Below are 22,799 nucleotides of genomic sequence, written 5' to 3' on the forward strand. Positions count from 1 at the left end.
GTAGACTACAGTCTATGGTAGTCTATAGTCTATGGGGTTGCAAAGAGTTGGACACGACTGAGCGACTTCACTTTCACTTCACTTTCATAGAATATTAGAAGATGAAAATGCTAAGTAAAAAAAAAATGCATGATACTGGAGATGAGGAGTGCAGAAAATACAATGTAAGCTGTGAAGAACATGTAGGCTCTAATTAGCATAAAAATATGGGCTGCAAATGTAAGTGCTTTAGAGAAGAGAGCTAAATTTTATTTTTTCAGGTAAGAGAAGTTGATTTGTCCAAGATCACATAGCTAGTTAGATCAGTCCACGAGTCTAGAACTCAAGTCTCCTAAAAGGCCATTTCATGTTGTTCCTGATAGAAAATCCTGCTACTTCTGCATTATGTAGGGATAAAAAGAATGGGTTTGGTAATCAAAAGGTCCAAGGCTCAAGGCCTGTCTCTTCGACAAGTTGGTTAATTCTTTTACCTAAAACTTTATCTAGAAAATGAAGATGATTATAGTACCTTCATCACAGACATGCACAAAGGCAAGAGGAAACAGTACACAGAAGACGTTTTGACAGTGCCTAAAGTCCATCCTCGGAGAAGGCAAAGGAGACCAGCCCTGGGTGTTCTTTGGAAGGACTGATGCTGAAGCTGAAACTCCAGTATGTGAGTTGGCCACCTCATGCGAAGAGTTGACTCATTGGAAAGACTCTGATGCTGGGAGGGATTGAGGGCAGGAGGAGAAGGGGACGACAGAGGATGAGATGGCTGGATGGCATCACTGACTCCATGGACATGAGTTTGAGTGAACTCCAAGAGTTGGTGATGGACAGGGAGGCCTGGCATGCTGTGATTCATGGGATCACAAACAGTCAGACAGGACTGAGCAACTGAACTGAACTGAAAGTATAGCAAGCATACGTTAAATGCTATTGTAGCTTTATTTGTTTTTAAATCTCATTAGAATGCCAAACACTTATACCATGACAATGAATAGCAGATGCCAGCTTAGATATTTACATTAAATGAGTATCTACTATATATAAAAGTTTCTATTGCTCAGAGAGAGATCTGTCATACATGTGATAAGTAGATTAGACCTTTTCATGCCAATGGCTTTTTTGTATTGCTGTTTTATAGGAAACTGACTTCTAGAAGGTTTCTGAGATCAAACAAAGCTGGAGATCATGGTATCAGATGAAATCCTCATTCTTAAAATAGTGAATTGACCTAGACATTAGTTCATCTTTGACAAAAATTGGCTTTCACAATGCCCTCATTTTTTGGAAGAATAAATCCTTCAATTTCTTCCATGATATAAAAAAATCTCGTATATTTTTATAACAAGAACATCTTTTGAAAAAAGAACATCTTTCTGAAAATTATCCAGGCCTCCAATAAGATCAGTTTGAAATATGTCTTAAGGTATATATTCCTCCATAAAAACACATATGTGTTTTTTAGGTACTCATCTTTACAGCATGATACTTTTGTTTTTCTTCTATACTCTAATCACCCTGAAGAAAGAAACAGTTTTCCTTTATTCAAGTTTCCTAGCACACTGTTCCTAGCTTTACTCATAGTAGGAACAATAAATGACTAGTCAACACGTGGATCAAAACATATCTGGTGCCTTAGCTTATCCCTAGCTCCTGAGATGAGTAATCTCCAATGTATTTCTGTACAAAGGCAGAAGGTAGAATCACAATGTTATTTATATTGGTGGATCCTAATGAACCCATCTCCCATGTAGAATCTCTTTTTACTTTAATTTTGGATTTGGCTGTATGACTTACTGTGAGGTAATGCCATCACCAAGCATCACACAAGCAGAACTTGATTAGCACTTATACTATTGGGGCTGGCTTTTCTTTCTGAAATATTCCATCTTGGAGCCCATCAATCATGCAGTAAGAAAGTCTGGCAAACCTAATGATGGCTGAGATGTCACATGGAAGAGAACAGAGACAATTCAGCCAACTAGCATCAACTGGCAGCCATGAGGATGAGATTATCTTGATTGTTCCAGGCCCTGGATGAGTGACCATCTGATCGAAGCCTCATACACAAACCCAAGCCAACAATACAAGGAGCAAAAGAACCACTCACTGAGCCCAGCCCACCCCCAATTCTCGAGACCCAATATATCATTGTTATTTTAAGCCACAACACTTAGGTTGTTTGATGCAGAGTAATAGATAATAAACATAAAGGAAAAGATCACATGCATAAAAGTCAGATGCTTAAACAGAAAAAGCAAGGGTCCTAGGCTCCCTCTGCCACCTAGTTTTGAAACCTATTGCCTCATTTCAGAATTTATTACAATCTTAGTTTCTTCATCTAGAGAGCACATAAAGACACTGACCTTACAGAACTGCTGTGAGGATTAAATAAAATAATGCCACACCTAGTGAGTACCTTCAAAATAGCTGTCATTGTGAAAATTGCTGAGATAGAAATATCCTTCTCCAGAGATAGAAATAACATGGACCTAATTTCTTGATAGTTGATGCAAATTTCATCTGGCAATTCAAACTGAGCTGTATATTTTATCACTTTTTCTCACTCTCTCCTCAACCTCCACCAGATTCATACATTAGGAACACTGTTAGGAATGTAAATGAAAATGACAACTTTGGACAAGCCTCCTAACCACACTTCCTGACCACCTGGCCTCCACTCTCATTCCCCCACCACAGTTTCTCATCCTACCACCAGTCAAAGTGACCTGTCCAAATTCCAAACCATTTCCTACCACTCTCCAACTTTAAACCTACTTAAGTGTTTCCCCAGTAGCTCAGCAGGTAAAGAATCTGTATGCGATGCAGGAGACACAGGATATGTAGGTTCGATCCCTGGGTCGGGAAGATCTTCTGGAGAAGGACATGGCAACCTACTCCAGTATTCTTGCCTAAAACAATGTCATGGACAGAGGAGCTGGGAAGGCTACATCCAAAGGGCCACAAAGAGTCAGACATGACTGAACGACTGAACACATATAAGCTACACACATACGTGGTCCAAAAATGAAACCTGAATGAATCCAAAAGCCCTTCATCTGGCCCTCCTCTTTGCCTTCTGCAATGTCATCTCCAGTGAGACCAGTTGCCTTGCTCTTTCAATAACCCAAGGCTGTCACTGACTCAGTGATTTCCCTTCCCTGTTCCTGACACTTGCCCCAGATGTTCACATGTTTCTCCAGGTATCATTCAGAGATCAGCTCAGATGCCACCTCAGAGAAGCTTTCCCTGATTAGCTCAGGCAATCCACCAGTCCTTGGGCCACCAGTTGCTCTCTGTTACAATACCCCAGTTTTGTTTTCTTTCCTCCTCCCTTAGAACTTGACATAATTTCCATAATTTGTGTGTTTGGAGGATCACTGTCTATTTTCCCTTATGGCAAATGAAAACCCTATGGCATCAGAGCTTCTGCCTGTTCATTATTTCAGCCACTTTGCCTAGAGTGGGGATTCATAGAATATGGCCCATCAGTTGAGTTCAGTTCAGTCACTCAGTTGTGTCTCACTCTTTGCGACCCCATGAATTGTAGCACGCCAGGCCTTCCTGTCCATCACCAAGTCCCGGAGTTCACTCAGACTCACGTCCATCGAGTCAGTGATGCCATCCAGCCATCTCATCCTCTGTCATCCCCTTCTCCTCCTGCCCCCAAACCCTCCCAGCATCAGAGTCTTTTCCAATGAGTCAACTCTTCGCATGAGGTGGCCCAAGTACTGGAGTTTCAGCTTCAGCATCATTCCCTCCAAAGACATCCCAGGGCTGATCCACTTCAGAATGGACTGGTTGGATCTCCGTGCAGTTCAAGGGACTCTCAAGAGTCTTCTCCAACACTACAGTTCAAAAGCATCAATTCTTTGGCGCTCAGCTTTCTTCACAGTCCAACTCTCACATCCATGCATGACCACAGGAAAAACCATAGCCTTGACTAGACAGATCTTTGTTGGCAAAGTCATGTCTCTGCTTTTCAATATGCTATCTAGGTTGGTCATAACTTTCCTTCCAAGGAGTAAGCGTCTTTTAATTTCATGGCTGCAGTCACCATCTGCAGTGATTTTGGAGCCCAAAAAAATAAAGTCTGACACTATTTCCACTGTTTCCCCATCTATTTCCCATGAAGTGATGGGACCAGATGCCATGATCTTCATTTTCTGAATGTTGAACTTTAAGCCAACTTTTTCACTCTCCACTTTCACTTTCATCAAGAGGCTTTTGAGTTCCTCTTCACTTTCTGCCATAAGGGTGGTGTCCTCTGCATATCTGAGGTTTTTGATATTTCTCCCGGCAATCTTGATTCCAGCTTGTGTTTCTTCCAGTCCAGTGTTTCTCATGATGTACTCTGCATATAAGTTAAATAAGCAGGGTGACAATATACAGCCTTGACATACTCCTTTTCCTATTTGGAACCAGTCTGTTGTTCTATGTCCAGTTCTAACTGTTGCTTCCTGACCTGCATACAGGTTTCTCAAGAGGCAGGTCAGATGGTCTGGTATTCCCATCTCTTTCAGAATTTGCCATAGTTTATTGTGATCCACACAGTCAAAGGCTTTGGCATAGTCAATAAAGCAGAAATAGATGTTTTTCTGGAACTCTCTTGCTTTTTCCATGATCCAGGGGATGTTGACAATTTGATCTCTGGTTCCTCTGCCTTTTCTAAAACCAGGTTGAACATCAGGAAGTTCACGGTTCACGTATTGCTGAAGCCTGGCTTGGAGAATTTTGAGCATTACTTTACTAGCATGTGAGATGAGTGCAATTGTGTGGTAGTTTGAGCATTCTTTGGCATTGCCTTTCTTTGGGATTGGAATGAAAACTGACCTTTTCCAGTCCTGTGGCCACTGCTGAGTTTTCCAAATTTGCTGGCATATCGAGCGCAGCACTTTCACAGCATCATCTTTCAGGATTTGAAAGAGCTCAACTGGAATTCCATCACCTCTTCTAGCTTTGTTCATAGTGATGCCTTCTAAGGCCAACTTGACTTCACATTCCAGGATGTCTGGCTCTAGGTCAGTGATCACACCATCGTGATTATCTGAGTCGTGAAGATCTTTTTTGTACAGTTCTTCTGTGTATTCTTGCCATCTCTTCTTAATATCTTCTGCTTCTGTTAGGTCCATACCATTTCTGTCCTTTACCGAGCCCATCTTTGCATGAAATCTTCCCTTGGTATCTCTAATCTTCTTGAAGAGATCTCTAGTCTTTCCCATTCTGTTGTTTTCCTCTATTTCTTTACATTGATCACTGAGGAAGGCTTTCTTATCTCTTCTTGCTATTCTTTGGAACTCTGCATTCAGATGCTTATATCTTTCCTTTTCTCCTTTGCTTTTTGCTTCTCTTCTTTTCACAGCTATTTGTAAGGCCTCCCCAGACAGCCATTTTGCTTTTTTGCATTTCTTTTCCATGGGGATGGTCTTGATCCCTGTCTCCTGTGCAATGTCATGAACCTCATTCCATAGTTCATCAGGCACTCTATCTATGAGATCTAGGACCTTAAATCTATTTCTCACTTTCTCTGTATAATCATAAGGTATTTGATTTAGGTCATACCTGAATGGTCTAGTGGTTTTCCCTACTTTCCTCAATTTCAGTCTGAATTTGGTAATAAAGAGTTCATGGTCTGAGCCACAGTCAGCTCCTGGTCTTGTTTTTGTTAACTGTATAGAGCTTCTCCATCTTTGGCTGCAAAGAATATAATCAATCTGATTTTGGTGTTGACCATCTGGTGATGTCCATGTGTAGAGTCTTCTCTTATGTTGTTGGAAGAGGGTGTTTGCTATGACCAGTGCATTTTCTTGGCAAAAGTCTATTAGTCTTTGCCCTGCTTCATTCCGTATTCCAAGGCAAATTTGCCTGTTACTCCAGGCCCATAGATTTACCTAATATGGCACAATGACAAATAATGGCTTTTACATTTGCTAATGGCTGACAAATTTCAAAAGAAAAACAGTATTATAAGACATGTGGAAAGTATATGAAGTTTAACTTATAGTGTCCATAATTAAAGTCTTACTAGAACACAGCCACATTTATTGTCTGTAGCCTCCATTGCTTTACTTTAAATTTATTTATTTGGTTGCACCAGGTCTTAATTGTGACATGCAGAATCCTTAGTTGTGGCATATGGGATCTAGTTCCCTGACAAGGGATTGAACCTGGGCCCCTTACATTGGGAGCCTGAAGTCTTAGCTGCTAGACCACCAGGGAAGTCCCTCCCACTGCTTTAAAAAGACAGCATTAAATAGTTGCAACAAAGACCACATAGCCCACAAAATTTTCAATATTTACTCTCTCTCTCTGTCTCTCATACATACACATACACACACACACACACACACACACACTCCTGACCCTGGCCTAGAGCAGTGTATAATTTATAAAGGTGACCAATTTATATGGGTCTGAGGAACTTTTTAAATGGAAACAAATACCCAACAGAGAAACCTCCCAGGACCATCTCACAGGCAACATCTAACCAGGAATACTTTTCCACACGAAAAGCCAGTTAGGAACAAGTTTCTGGCTAAGCCCTCGGAAGTCTTCCAGACTCTTCACTCTTCTCGAAACACATTATGTTTCTATAAGGAGCAGAATGCCAAGTCTGCATTCTCATCAAGGGTTCTAATTGATCCACACATAGAGAAAAGCTAAATGAACAAAACTGAAGATGTTTGGAAAAATTAAACACAGATTTCTTAATAAAGCTGAAAATAGCTTAATAAAGCTGAAAATAGGCTGCTGGCATCCCAAGGCATGTTTATTTCTGTTTAAATAGATGACTTCCCATAGACTGGTATCAGCTCAGTGGGGATCCTGGGAGAGAAGTACTTTCCCTCCTGTGCATTTTAAGCTCTTTTCCAATGAAATTCAGCCGGAGTCTATAAAAAGGATCTGTCAATCTGGATAAAAACAATAACCATGGTCAAGTAACACTAGAGCCTCAGTTGCCCGTTTCTGGAGTGCTCTAAATGGTCAGGGAATAGACTCACTGGAGAAGATCAAGAGTTTGACAGTCTCTTTTGTAGAAAAGTGATTTCTCAGAAAAAGAAGATGAAAGTATCAGGTGGAAGGGTGATAAGGTAATTCTCATTCGGAATGCTGTGGTGGCGATTTGTTTATTTACCTGAACCAGAGGAGTGTGGTGACTTTTCAAGCCATGAGCATGCCTCTGCTACCGTGAGACAGAAGAGGTACGTTACGACTGATCTCAGGCAGAGACAAGCCTATGGGCAGCTTCAGGGCCAAGAGGGGAGGAGATGATGCCATTGGCAATAGAATCAAAGAAGATGGAGGAGCATGACACATTAATGTCAAATGAATTCCAAGGTTATTTCCAGAAGGAGGAATCAAGATGGTATTAGAGCAGGGAGTTCACTCTGGTGCTGATCACCAAGGAAGAAAAAATGATGTGTTTCCAGAGATCCTGTTCACTATCACGGAGGCATGGGAGAGAGATGAAGGGAACAAGAAGGGTGCTGGAAAGGACACAATGATGAACCGTGCTCTCAGAGAGACTGGCGGAGGGGAACACAGAACAGGAAGGCTTTGAAGAGCAGCAATTGGGCTGAAAAGTAGCTTAACAAAAATAAAAAATCTCGGCAATCACAGAGTCAACTACGATGAGGTGTCTAATCAGGCTCATTAATCAATGTAAAGAGTTTGTTCCCCCAAAAAAACCACTTCATAGAAAAATCAGGTGCTGTCCTTAAATCTTGAAAATCCCTCCTTATAGATAAACATCATCAGGGCAAGATTGTATAGGTAAAATGAGTTCAACAATAATTACAGGCAAAATAAGAAATGAGAGTTGAGTAAAAGCTGTGAGTATCAGGTAATGGGCAGGTAAGTGGCTTGTGATGGTAGCTCTCATAGGGCCCTCCCCTTCTGTCTCCTACTTTGCCTTTCTTCTTTTTGCTCTCTCTCTTCTCTCCCCTTCTGGAAACACAATTTCCCCTAGAGGGAACTGTCTGATTTCCCCTCTTATGTGCTCTCATAGCACCTTGCATATATCTCTATGACCACACTCATCACACTCTAGGCATACCTCAGAAATATCAGAAGTCTGCTTCCAAACCACCACAATAAAGCAAAACTTTCCATGAGGCAAGTCACACAGATGCTTTGGTTTCCCAGTGCATACAAGAGTTATGTTTCCACCATGCAGTAGTTTATGAAGTGCACCATAGCATTATGTCTAAAAACACAAGGTATATATCTTGATTAAAGAATGCTTTATTGCTAAAAAAAATGCTAACCATCACCTGAGCATTCAGTGAGTCATAATCATTTTGCAATCATAACATCAAAGATCGTTGATCACTGAAATACTGTAAAAATGTTACCAAAAACATGATCCAGAGACGTGAAGTAAGAAAACGCTGTTGGAAGAAGGGTGTCAATAGACTTGCTCGATGCAGTGCTGCCAACTCTTCAGTTTGTTAAAAACACAATAAAGCAATATATGACAAAATGAGGAAAGCCTATGAGTCCTGGATGACTCTTGATTCCCTCTGCCCCTCGAGATCCTAAAGAGAAAGGACACTGATTGGCAAGCTGCACCCTCAGGGTTTGCAAAGCTCCCAGCTCAAAGCAAGTGTTCAGTGGAGGACAAACACCACCGAGGAACAAGTGAATAAGGAAAAGAACAGACGGACGAAGCGACTGTGCACACAAGTATATCTTGCCAGTGGCAAGAATAAAATTGGCACCCAAATAACCTAATTCTATCACAACATGAATACCTTGAAAAGGATCAATCCCTGAGACGTATCTTACCCCAGAGTAAACACATTCTTTATAAATCAGGCTTTCCAACATATTTTTCTGGTATCTGGCATATGGTTGATTTTTGACACCATAGTTTTTCACAGAAATTACATCTTTTATCAGTTTGAAAAATCAAAACTAGATGAAGTACCCTACATGTACTCTGGCCACAGTCTTAAAGAGTTTAGTATAATTTCATTTGAAATTCATGTGTATTTCTTTCCACAATACTACTTATACATCTAGAAATTTTGACTTCTTCCTTTGCTATTATACATTTTTGCACAATAACTTCAATATCTATTTTCTTTCCTTTTTCCCATTTTCCATGTTCCATTTAGGAGATGATGTAAATGCCTAACTAGGTGGTGGTAGTTTAGTTGCCAAGCCGTGTCCGATTCTTTGTGACCCCATGGACTGTAGCCCACCAGTCTCCTCTGTCCATGGGGTTTCCCAGGCAAGAATACTGGAGTGGGGTGCCACTTCCTTCTCCACGGGATCTTCCCAACCCAAGGATTGAACCTGGGTCTCCTGCACTGCCAGCAGATTCTTTACCAACTGAGCTACCACGGAAGTCTGCCTAAATAGGAGACAACCCCAAATATAAGGAGAAACAGTCTCTTTTTATAAATGATAAGATCTAAAAAAAAAAAAAAGGAAAATGAATATTCTGGGCAAAGCTGAATAATTTTGCAGGACATCTTAAATAGACAATTATCTACCCATAATATTTGATTTATGGATCTAGTTATGCATAGTTGTATTAAATACATTATTTAATAGGTAATATTAAATAATAGATTAATTTAAAAATATCACTTTTTCCTTTACCACGACATCTTGAAATAATTTCATTGAATCTCTTCCCATGAATTTTGACATCAAGGTTTCTCCCCATCCCAGAGGCATTTTTCAAATTCTCTAAAGTTTTCCAAAACTATCATCTTCCCATCTATCTAAGTTGTCTGAGATAAAGCACTTTTATGAATTTGTACTTGATGCTTTCTTTGGATATTTTAAGCAAAGTGACAAGAGTCCAATTGCATAATATTAGGATTATTTCCCCATTTGTCTGATAGGTAAATATTTGTGATCTCTACAAGGTGACAAAAAAACTGTAATTTGTTATTAAGTGATTTTTTAATGGCACATATATAATGACATTCAATACTTTCAACTATCACAACATGCTTCCAGGAATAATGACTCATCTCTTGCTGAGGATTTTTTTTTTTTTTTTTTGCCTCTTTTTAAAATTTATTCTCCAGATAATTCCTATAAAAATCCCAAACTGGCATAACTAACGCCACTTTTTTCCCTCCTCCAAATACTTTATCATTCAAAATGAAAGAACTGATAGAATACCTGGTAATATAAGAACATGATAAACATTTGAATTTAAGAAAATCCCTTTCTTCTGAGGGATTAAAGAGGGGGGGGAAATACCTTGTATTTGAACATATATAGTGTTTCCTTTCTCCTTTGCAGCAACATTTATTCATTTACATCTATCTGGCATAAACTAAATAACTCTAGCAAAACAGATGCTTCAGCGGATTAGAGCCCAGACTAGTGTCTTCCTTGGTAGATGCTGTTTTCACCCAGGCTGATTTGGTTTTCAAGCATTTACAAAATTGTAACAAGCTATTTCAATTTTTCAGTTGCTTTGTGAGGTTGAGTCATTTTATTTTTCACTTTCACTATGTCTCCTTTCTCTTCCCTTGTATTTCTTGGAGCAATCACAAATGCAATATATGTAGCTTCCCATGTCAGCAGAAGCAAATTCATTCTGAGGTGAAGACGTCTCCACACTGAGTCCCCAGTTTATGCAAGTTGTCAGGGAAACTTCAAGGACCCAGTTTTCCCATTCAAAAATTTCAAGCTCTGTAATCAGCTTCCCACAGTCATTTTGCGTACTCCCAGCCGAGCCCCAGGAATACTGTCACTTTCTTACAACCTCTACAATGATCCAGAAACTGGATACATCTCTTCAAAAGTCTCCTCTTGGCAAGATTCAACATTTCTTTTCCACTTCCTATCATTATTTTAGTTATTCTCTCATTTCAACAACATATCATTTCTTTTCCACATATTGTCTATTGTTATACGTTATTACTACAAATTTTTTTGACTACTTCATTGACCATGTTCATTCAATATCTGATGCTTGATTCAAGTACTATTACCCTGATTATCTGGTTATTTTCATTTTTTTCATCCTGGGCTATCTAGATCACCTAAAATTGGGGGAAGCAATTTAGTAATAGTGGTTTAGACTCTGCTGGCATCACTGGCTTGATTTTAACTCTGGTTCCACTATTTACATTCTGATTGACCTCGAACAGATTAGTTACCTCTTTTAAGCTTCAGGTTCTTTGGCAATATAATTGGCTCATGTGAGGATTAAATAAATTAATGTATGCAAACTATTTAGGACAGTACCTAACATAGATTAAGTGTTCAAAAAACATTACTTTCCTATACATTATACCAGGAGACAGGCTTCCCAAATGGCTCAGTGGTGAGGAATCCACCTGCCAAGGCAGGAGACACAGTTTGATCCCTGGGTCAGGAATATCCCATGGAGGAGGAAATGGCAACCCATTCCAATATTCTTGCCAGGATAATCCCATGGACAGAGGACCTGGTGGACTACAGTCCATGGGGTCGCAAAGAGTCGGACACAACTGAGCATGAGCGCAATGGCAAGTAGATCATCTCCCGAAGGGGTGAAGAACCAAGACCACATACAAGGGCCTGAACTAGAAAGGCTGCACGGCTCTTTGACAATGAGCTCTGCACTCTTGTGCTACACTGTATTGGAGAAGGTGATGGCACCCCACTCCAGTTCTCTTGCCGGGAAAATCCCATGGATGGAGGAGCCTGGTGGGCTACAGTCCATGGGGTCGCACAGAGTCAGACATGACCGAAGAGACTTAGCAGCAGCAGCTACACTGTATTATTACTGGGATGGGAGAGGGAGTAGAAATGGTGAGCCTGGAGAAGGAAGCAGAGATCACATCACGGAAGGTCCTTCATGCTGTGCTCAGTTGACTTTGTCTCAAGGTCAAAGGAAACAGGTTAAATGTGAAGTGTTAAGTAGGGAAGTGACATGATTCTATTTCCCTTTTAGAAAGTTCAGGTGGAGTGCGCTGTCAAAATAGATTTGTGGGGGCTAAACTATAAGCAAGACACAAAGCAGAGAAGGAACAGAGACTGGGAAGTTCCCAAAGATGAGAAAAGCTAGTGAGAAATGAGGTGTCAGTGAGAAAGAAGAGAGACGGTTGGATTCAAGAAATAAAGGAGACAAGGGGTCTTGATAAATAAGCTGATATGGGTTGCGACTCTAGTTGAAAGTCAGTTGTTGTTGCTGCTTAGTCACTAAGTCGTGTCCAGCTTTTTGTGACCACAAGGACTATAGCCCACCAGGCTCCTCTGTCCATAGCATTTTCCAGGCAAGAATACTGGAGTGGGTTGCCATTTCCTTCTCCATGAAAATCAGTTCAGTTACAAACCCATTATAATAAGTAAAGCAACTTGTCCAGTAAGTTCCAAAGATAGTAATGAATGAATATCATTTTCCCAGTTTTCCTCTGAAGTAGCTTTTAGACTGTTATATAATGGATATTAATGAATGTAATAATTTGTAAACTACATCAAGCACTTTCCATTGGACAGGCAGAGTGCTGCCAGCTTTATGTGTATTTTCTTGCTCTATTTTCCCAACAAGTCTATGAAGTGGGCACAGTTATTATTTCACTTTACGTATAAGAAATATTAGGTAGTATCAACCATATCATTCATTTTTGTTGATCCAATAAACATATATTACTTATTTTATATATATGTCATTACACTAGGGGACACAGAAGACAGGAAAAAGAATACATAGTACATGCCCTAAAGATGTTCATAGCTCAGTGGAAAGAAAATCTCAAATTGATAATGGGAAAATTCCACTATGGTATACTAATAGCAGTCTGGTCCAAAACGGTGGGGAGATTTTGGAAACAATCATCTTTAACAGAAAAGCAAACTTCCAGTTCAAATGCACCTATCAGCATAAACTCCCATTGTCAAATAAAATCCAATATCTGGGTTACTGTCTGCAGTTGGACTGGTTGTGAATAAATTTTCACAACCGTGAGAGAACAGGGAACAGAGTGAGTTAAGGTAGTATGGATTCACTTAGCATTGGAGGCAGGGAGCCTCCACCCCCAAATCCATCCCTTTTCCACTCATCAAACCATGCCTCTGATTTCAAGTGTACATCTGTGCAGAGGAAGGCACCATGTGGACGAGTGGCAGCATGGGCCAATAATATTTCTAGTGTCCAATAAAGGAATACCATGATTATTTTATAATTGACTTATTCCTGCTTGCTTTGTTCTTCAACAAAGACTTCTAGGTAGGGTTAAAGGTAGTCATTTCCTCCTCAGATTAAATCCTCTCAAACTACTGTTTGATTTTCCACATTTTGAGCCCTGACTTTATACATAACAAGGATAGGTGATATCAAGGTAATATGATAAGTCAGAGCCTCTTGGAAACTAAGACTTTTTCAGCTCTCAGTCCAATGTCTTTAACTTGTGCTCCATGAACCATGACAGGATCCAAGAGCTATAGCTGAGATACAGAGGTTTTCAAAATATTATTAAGGATTTACCGTTTTTCTCAATCTCACTTCTAACAGCAATCTATTCCTGCTGATAAAACTACTGTAAATTTTTATAACTGTTGCTTTTATTTCTCACTTGAGTAATAAATATTTCCCAGCACTAATCAAATGATCATTTTTGTGTTTCTCCCATATGCCCTTAAAATTATTATAAATAAAAAAAATATAATAAGATGACAGGGAACACTTAAATGAGCTCAGTGTTTTTCATTTTCTTATGTACATTCTTTGAAAGAGAGATTAACAGGAAGTAAACCATGGAAGACTGTAAGGCAGTGTGCATGGAGAATACAGTACGTGGTTCTGTTTGTATAGTAGAGAGTCGTGGTCCCAGTGCCCGTTAACTGGGAATTTAATGTCTAGACTCTTGAGCTTGGAGGCTCAAAGAAGGAATTCAAGAGGCCCCTTTGCAGGAGACCTGCGGTGCTCAGAGATGTCCATGTGTGAAAAATTACACCAGCAAAAACTCCCTTTTCTCACATAAACAAGACCAGGAGGAGAAAAGATGGGAAATCTAGGAGGGAGTGGAGGCATTCTGCACTGCCTAGCTTTACAGTACCTTATTTATTATTAAAATGACAACATATATTTTATAGGCAACTTTTATTGCAGTAATTAACTCATTAACAACCTCTAGAGAGAAGCCAGACTCCTCTGCAGGTTGGTATGCAGAATTTTAATGACCTAGATAAGAGAATGGAGAAGGCAATGGCACCCAACTCCAGTACTCTTGCCTGGGAAATCCCATGGATGGAGGAGCCTGGTGGGCTACAGTCCATGGGGTCGCAAGAAGTCGGACACGACTGAGCGACTTCACTTTCACTTTTCACTTTCCTGCACTGGAGAAGGAAATGGCAACCCATTCCAGTTTGCTTGCCTGGAGAATCCCAGGGATGGGAGCCTGGTGGGCCGTTGTCTATGGGGTCACACAGAGTCAGACACGACTGACATGACAGCAGCAGCAGCAGCAGCAGATAAGAGAAAATCAGTGTGCCAGATTCTGGAAAAGTCCAGGACTCTATAAACAACTCTGATCTATTCACTGTATCATCTCATAGAGAAGTGTGAATTGCAGATTAAAATAGAGGATAATTCCTCACTACATATACAGCACAATAGGTATGGCTAATTTAAACAAGCAATGTTTCTGGTATTAAAAAGAAACAAAACAAGCAAACAAACAAACACTCAGACTTGATTCTCTCCCCCTACCTCTTCTGAGCTAGAATAGAAACTAGTTTATTGAAGAGTCCACATCCGCCAAGCTGGCTGGGCTTTGTGACTGGGGAGAGTAAGGTAAGGCAAAGGAAACGTAAAGTGTGGGACAGGAAGGAATTTGGAGGACAGTTCAGCCTCCAAGGCACTAACTATTTAACTGGCAACACTGATGTGATCCTATGATATTTTGAATGGCATCCAATGTGGTACCCTGGCCTCCAATGTCTGGAGTTTGGATGTCCTTGTTCTCCATGGATGCCAAGACTGCAGTACGAATGGAGGTGGCATAGAAATGGAGCTTGAGGTAATCCAGCCTAATGCAATGTGCCAGCAGCGTGGCAGTAGAGTTAGCCACATTACTGGCTATAGTCTTGCCCGACTGCCTCGCAGCTGTTTCAGACACTGCATATATTTGCCCATAGCTGGCAGCAGGCACAAGGCCTGCTCCCCCAACCAACCCTGTGCAGACATTATTGACAATGTTGCCGTAGAGACTGGGCATCACCATGACATCAAACTGCTGGGGTCCGGATACCAGCTGCATGGGGGTGTTACCCACAATCATGCCCTCAAAGGAGAGCTGGGGATAGTGGGATGCCACCTCCCTACAGCACTGGATGAAGAGACAATCTCCCAGTCTCATGATGTTGGCCTTGTACGTGGCTGTCACTTTCTTGCACCCCATCCGATGAGCCAGCTGGAAAGCATATTCAGCAAGGCGCAAACACTTGGCCTTAGTAACGGTCCTTAGGCTTTCTACCACTCTGTTCATGCTCTCATCCTCCAGGTTGCTGTATTCACCCTCTGTGTTGTCCCGAACAACTAAGATGTCTATGTTCTTGTGTCTGGTTTCCACCCGTGGCTGACTCTCAAACTGGACGACATTGGCACAGAGATCCTGCGAAACACACTGTGTCGGGATTTGTGAGATGGTGGCAGGCTGTGGTCAGTTTCAAAGCTGCTCTTCAAGGCCGTGTGGTTTCAACGGATTGCCACGATGGCACTGTAAACATCGTCACTAGAGGTGGAGGTAATCTTCACTTCCTCAAAGTCCACGGCACACATGCGTGTCCGAACACATTCTTGACATGCAGTTCAAGCCCGATGCCGTGCCCAGGAATCATAGTCACGGAGTGCCATCCGCCATACATGGCTGCTGGGAGAGTGCTGTGTTTAAAAGAGAAGCTCCTCAGTGAGGTCTCATTGCCAAGGAAAATCTCCCAAGAATGGCCTAGAATAGCTGGTGGGAACATGGCCTTCACAGAGTGCCTGACAGATATCAGCATCTTAGTGCCATGATCTTTAAATGGAGATTTAGTTTAATTTATGTAAAAACATGCGTTTTTCCTCTTGCTTTGAATTGGATTCTTTTGGTAGAATTCTAGACCCAAAATTCTTGCTTAGGTCACAGTTTTCTCCTTTGTATTCTATTTTTGATAGACATTTTACTGCAGCGAGAAAGCGAGAGTACTGGTTACAAGGAGATGTGACATGTTATAGAGTAGAAAATATAGCTTGGAGTTGGATAATTCATTAGGCACATCCAATGTATCTGTGTGATACACTTAAAAATAGACTTGATATTTTATAACACTTTTAGGTTATAAAAGTGTTCAGAAAAACTGAATGGCAGATACACAGATTTCCGACGTGAAGATTTCCTATGCAAAGATTTCCTATACCTATGGCTGATTCATGTTGAGGTTTGACAGAACAAAATTCCATAAAGCAATTATCCTTCGATTAAAAAATAAGTAAAATTTAAAAAAAAGATCTTACGTATGTGTTACAACTGATGAACCTACACTGACACATCGCTATCACCTAAAATCCATTGTTTAAGTTAGGGTTCACTCTTCATGTTGTACATTCTGAATTTAGACAAAGGTATGGCGTGTATCATCATTGTAGGCTTATATATACACAATTTCAATGCCCTAAAAATTCTGTATTGCTCCTTCATCTCTCCTTCTCCACAAACACTGGTAACCGCCAATCTTTTTCCAGTCTCCATGGTTTTACACTTCCCAGAATGCCATATAATCAGAATCATATGGTATGCAGCCTTTTCAGATTGGCTTCTTTGACTAAGGAAAATGCATTGTTTCCTCCATGTTTTTTCATGGCTCTATAATGGATTTTTTTGCATTGAAAATGCCATTGTCTAGATGTACCACAGTTTATTCATCTACTGAAGCATATTTTGGTTGTTCCCAACTTTTCTCAAGTAGGACAAAGCTACTATAAACATCCATTGAGAAATATCAATAACCTCAAATATGCAGATGACACCACCCTCTTATGGCAGAAAGTGAAGAGGAACTAAATGTGTGAATTTTTTGGACATAAGTTTTCAGCTCATTTGGGTGAATAACAAGGAGCTGAACTGCTGAATCCTATGGTAAAAGTATAATCAGTTTTGTCAGAAACTGCTAAACTGTCTTTCAAATGAGTGTACCATTTTGCATTCCCACAAGCAATGAGAATACCAGTTGTTTCACATCATTGCCAGCATTTGGTGTTCGAGATTTTGGCCATTCTAGAGAAACCAGAGATCAAATTGCCAACATCTGCTGGATCATCGAAAAAGCAAGAGAGTTCCAGAAAAACATCTATTTCTGCTTTATTGACTATGCCAAAGCCTTTGACTGTGTGGATCACAATAAACTGTGGAAAATTCTGAAAGAAATGGGAATACCAGACCATCTGATCTGCCTCTTGAGAAACCTGTATGCAGGTCAGGAAGCAACAGTTAGAACTGGACATGGAACAACAGACTGGTTCCAAATAGGAAAAGGAGTACGTCAAGGCTGTATACTGTCACCCTGCTTATTTAACTTATATGAAGAGTACATCATGAGAAATGCTCGGCTGGAAGAAGCACAAGCTGGAATCAAGATTGCCAGGAGAAATATCAATAACCTCAGATATGCAGATGATACCACCCTTACGGCAGAAAGTGAAGAAGAACTAAAAAGCCTCTTGATGAAAGTGAAAGAGGAGAGTGAAAAAAGTTGGCTTAAAGCTCAAGATTCAGAAAATGAAGATCATGGCATCTGGTCCCATAGATGGGGAAACAGTGGAAACAGTGTCAGACTTTATTTTGGGGGGCTCCAAAATCACTGCAGATGGTGACTGCAGCCATGAAATTAAAAGACGCTTACTCCTTGGAAGGAAAGTTATGACCAAACCTAGAGAGCATATTGAAAAGCAGAGACATGACTTTGCCAACAAAGGTCCGTCTAGTCAAGGCTATGGTTTTTCCTGTGGTCATGTATGGATGTGAGAGTTGGACTGTGAAGAAAGCTGAGCGCCGAAGAATTGATGCTTTTGAACTGTGATGTTGGAAAAGATTCTTGAGAGTCCCTTAGACTGCAAGGAGATCCAACCAGTCCATTCTGAAGGAGATCAGCCCTGGGATTTCTTTGGAAGGACTGATGCTAAAGCTGAAACTCCAGTACTTTGGCCACCTCATGCGAAGAGTTGACTCATTGGGAAAGACTCTGATGCTGGGAGGGATTGGGGGCAGGAGGAGAAGGGGACGACAGAGGATGAGACGGCTGGATGGCATTACTGACTCAATGGACGTGAGTCTGAGTGAACTCCGGGAGTTGGTGATGGACAGGGAGGCCTGGCGTGCTGCAATTCATGGGGTCGCAGAGAGTCGGACACGACTGAGCGACTGAACTGAACTGAACTGAGACTTTCCCTAGCATTTTGTAGTATTACATCTTATGTAGAAAGCTATGATCCATTTTATGTTAATTTTTTGTCAAAGGTTTGAAGCCTGTGTCTAGATTAATTTGTTGCATATATAATGTCCAATTGTTTCAGCACCACTTGTTGAAAAGACTACCCATCATGCTGCATTTGCTCCTTTTCCAAAGATCAGTTAAATATTCATATGGGTCAGTTTCTGGGCTCTCTATTATCTTCCACGGACTTATTCATCCGTCCTTCTGCCAATACCACAGTGTTATGACTGGTGCAGCTTCATAGGAAGTCTTGAAGTCAAGGGCTGCCAGTCCTCCAGCTTTGTTCTTCTTCAATAGTGCGCTGGCTGTTCTGGGTCTTCACTTTACATACAAGCTTTGGAATCAGTTTGTCAATATTTATAAAATAACTTCCTGGTATTTTAATTAAGTTTGCATTGAATCTATATTTGATATCTTGAAAACTTAACAATATTGCCTATCCATGAATATGGAATGTTTCTCAATTTATTAGTACTTCTTTGATTCCATTCATCAGACTTTCACAGTTTTCCTCATACAGGTTTTATATATATACATTGTTAGGTTTATACCAACATATTTCATTTCTGGAAATGCTAAAGTAAATGATATTGTAGTTTTAGTGAAAACTGGTGTATAAGAAAACAAATGACTTTGGTATATTAACCCAGTAACCTGCAATCTTTCTAATCACTTATGAGTTCCAGGAGTTTTTTGGGTTTTGTTTTTTTTTTTCATTTATTCTTTCAGGGTTTCTTGATGAGCTTGTCATCTGAAAACAAAGACAGTTTTATTTTTTCTTTTTCAATCTATATTTTTTAATCTCCTTTTCTTGTCCTAATATATTAGCTAGAAACTCCAGGATAATATTTAAAAGGAGTAGTAAAAGAAGACATCCTTGCCTTGGACCTGATCTTAGTGGGAAAACTCTATTTCTCATTACAAACTATGGTATTAGTTGTAGATTATTTGTAAGTATTCTTTATCACAGGACTTCCCAGTGGCTCAGTGATAAAGAATCTGCCTGCAATGCAAAAGACACAAGTTCAATCCCTGGGTTGGGAAGTTGCCCTGGAGAAGTAAATGGCAATCCACTCCAGTATTCTTGCCTGGGAAATCCCATGGAGAGGGGAGCCTGGCAGGCTGCAGTCCATAAGGTCCCAAGAGTTAGACACGACTTAGCGACTAAACTACAGCAACATTCTTTATCAAGTTGATGCCGTTTTCCTCTACTAATTTACTGAGAGCTTTTTATAATGAATGGGTGTTGAGTTTTGTCAAATGGTTTTCTACATCTATTGATAGGATCATTTTTATTTTTCAGCCTGTTGAAGTGATGAATTACATTAAGTAATTTTTTGAATGTTGAAACAACCCTGCATATCTGGGATAAATATCACTTGATTGTGGTGTGTAATTTTTTTTTACACATTGCTGAATTCAATTTGTTAGTATTTTGTTGAGAATTTTTGCATCTATGATCATGATAGATATAGGTTTGCAGCTTTCCTTTCTTGTAGTATCTTTGTCTGGCTTTGTAATCAGGGTAATGCTGGCCTCATAGAATGAGTTATAAAATATTCCTTTTGCTTCTATCCTCTGAAAGATATTGTAGGAAACTGGTATCATTTCTTCCTTAAGCATTTGGTGAAATTCATTAGTTAATGCATCTGGGCCTGGAAATTTCTGTTTTGGAAGGTTATTAATTTGTTGAGTCAATTTTAAATCTACATATAGATGTATCAGATTGTCTGTTTCTTCCTGTGCAAGTTTGACAACACGGGTCTTTCAAGGAATTACTATCTTTCATTTAGGTTATAAAAAATTTGTGAGAAAAAAAAGTTGTTAATAGTATTCTTTTATTATCGTTTTAATGTCAAAAGTATCTGTAGTAAGATATCCAGTCTTTTCTGAAAGTAGTAATTTGTGTCCTTTTTTTTTTCCTTAATTATCTTGACTTGACACTTCTCAATTTCACTGATCTTTTCAGAGAATTACTTTTTTATTTTGTTGAATTTATATATTAATTTTTTTCTTTTCAATTTCTTGGGTTTCTGCTCAAATTCTTAATATTTTTTTTTCCTCTGCTTACTTTAGATTTAATTTTCTCTTCTTTTTCTAGGTTCCTAAGGTGGAAATTGGGCTTCCTGGTGGCTCAGCAGTAAAGAATCCACTTGCAATGCAGGAGACATGGTTTCAATCTCTGGGTCGGGAAGATCCCCTGGAGAAGGAAATGGCAATGCACTCCAGTATTCTTGCCTGGGAAATCCCATGGACAGAGGAGTCTGGCAGGCTCCAGTCCACAGGATTGCAAACAGTGGGACACAACTTAGTGACTAAACAACAAAGGTGGAAGTTGGATTAGTGATTCTAAATGTTTCTTCCTTTCCACTATATGCATTCATTAATATGTATTTCCCCAGAACCACTGCTTTCACCAATCTCACAAATTTTCTTAAGTTGTGTTTTCATTTTCATCTTGCTCAAAATTATAAAAAAAAAAAAAAAAATTGAGGCTTCGACTTTGACCCTTATGTTACTTAGAACTGTGTCGTTTAATCTCATTTATCTGGGAATATTTTGAGCTCTCTTCCTATTATTGGTTTTTATTTATACTGTGGTCTGAGTACATACATTGTATGATTTCAGTTTTTTTGGATTAGTTAAGGTGTGTTCTATGGTCCAAAATGTGGTCTGTCTTGGTGAATGTTCCATGAGAACTTCAGAAGAATGTGCATTCTGCTGTTGTTGGATGAAAGAGTCTATAGATGTTAATTATACCCAGTTGGTGATGGTGTTGTTGAGTTAACCACATCTTTACTGATTTTATGATGGCTAGAGTTTATCCCTTTTATTCTTGTTAACTTTGTAAGAAACTACTGAACACTTTTCTAAAACGGTTGTACTATTTTATATCCCCACCAGTGTAAGAGAATTACAGCTTTACAACTTCACCAACACTTGGTATTATTGTACTTTTAATTTTAGTTATTCTAATAGGTTTTGGTAGTATCTCACTATGTTTTTTATTTGTGTTTTCCTTCTCACTATGATACAGAGTGTCCTTTAATATATTCTTCCAGATCAGAGCTACAAGCATTAATATTTGATATTTCTATAAATCAACCACTCAACCCTGGAAGGCAGGGAAACTCTCAGCTTCCCAAAACTGTACCATTTATGCAATTTAATTGAAAATTACACATATCTTTAATTGTAAACCAGTTACAATCCCATTCTCATTTAATTTTCAGGCATCAGCACCCCTGATGCAGATTAGTATTTGTTTGGGGAAGTAGGTGACTCAATTATGAAGACTTCCAAAAAACTGTTAAAAGTCAAGAAGATGAGAGATGCAGACTTAATAATGGCTACTACTACAGACTGCCTGCCACATCTAAGGTCTGTGCTGAATAATTTCATACATCATTATAAATCACGTAAGCATTACAGTTCCCATTTTATGGATGAAGAAACTGGCTAACATAGATTGTACAAATTCACCTATTATGAAAGAACAGAGAATGGCAACAGGAGATGTGAATATTTTTAGGTGTCCAAGAGAGGCCAGAGCTTCTCAGACTTGATCAGCCTGGGATCTCATTGAAATTTACATTTTAATTCAGTGTGTGTATTCTGGATTCCACTGGCCCCTTATCATACTTTGAGCAGCAAGGATCTGCATTTACATCCTCACAAGGTCTGGACAAGTCCAGGTCAGTATGTGGTGTGCTTAGAGGTTGCCAGGAATAAAGGAAAGAAGCAATACTGCTCCTTTCTAAAAACTGATATTAAATGGCAATAGAGGAGGAGCCATCTAGATACCTGTTTGTCACTTACTATGGCACATAAGATGGATAATAGCTGTCCACCACCAGTGTCTTAGGCTAAAGCAGAGGATAATACCAGGAGAAAACACTGGCAGAAAAATAACTCAGACCCAACTACACAATTTTTTTTCTACCAGTGGGCCACCCTTATTATATAAGTATACACCCCAATCCTCGTCTCATCCCTGGAAAGGACATAAATCTTTTAAAAGTATGGATAAAGAAGGAAGCCAGCCTTGTGACTAGGAGTATAAACTGGATAGTAGTTGAAATTTTAATGGCCAGATTAACCTACAAACATCCCCAGACATTAGAGAAAGCTCTTAGCCTCAGTGGGACAAAATTATAATATATTCTGTGCGGGTATAAAAATAAGAAGAGTGCCATGGTTTCACATACTGAGTGCTAAGAGTTCAACTAAGGCTATTGTTAAGTGTGATGCTGAGATAGTACAAAGGTTTGGGGTGGGGGGAATAATACAATTTACATTTAAAAATGATACCAAATTGGAAGCAATTTGGAGAATAATTAGTAAGGTGATTAGCCTGGTGGCAGGAAGGCCAATTAACAGGT

The 22,799-nt window shown here is 39.7% G+C and overlaps 1 protein-coding gene and 1 pseudogene across 2 annotated transcripts in view; both read right to left on the reverse strand.

The window, feature by feature from the left end:
* The window catches only part of NELL1 (neural EGFL like 1), a 1,045,899-nt gene that overhangs the window by 327,634 nt on the left and 695,466 nt on the right, over positions 1-22,799 (reverse strand). The gene's annotated exons all lie outside the window — the stretch shown is intronic.
* LOC614928 (isocitrate dehydrogenase [NAD] subunit gamma, mitochondrial-like) lies at positions 14,772-15,918 on the reverse strand (annotated as a pseudogene).

The sequence above is a fragment of the Bos taurus genome, chromosome 29 (genome assembly GCF_002263795.3).
Source record: "Bos taurus isolate L1 Dominette 01449 registration number 42190680 breed Hereford chromosome 29, ARS-UCD2.0, whole genome shotgun sequence".
NCBI lineage: Eukaryota > Metazoa > Chordata > Mammalia > Artiodactyla > Bovidae > Bos > Bos taurus.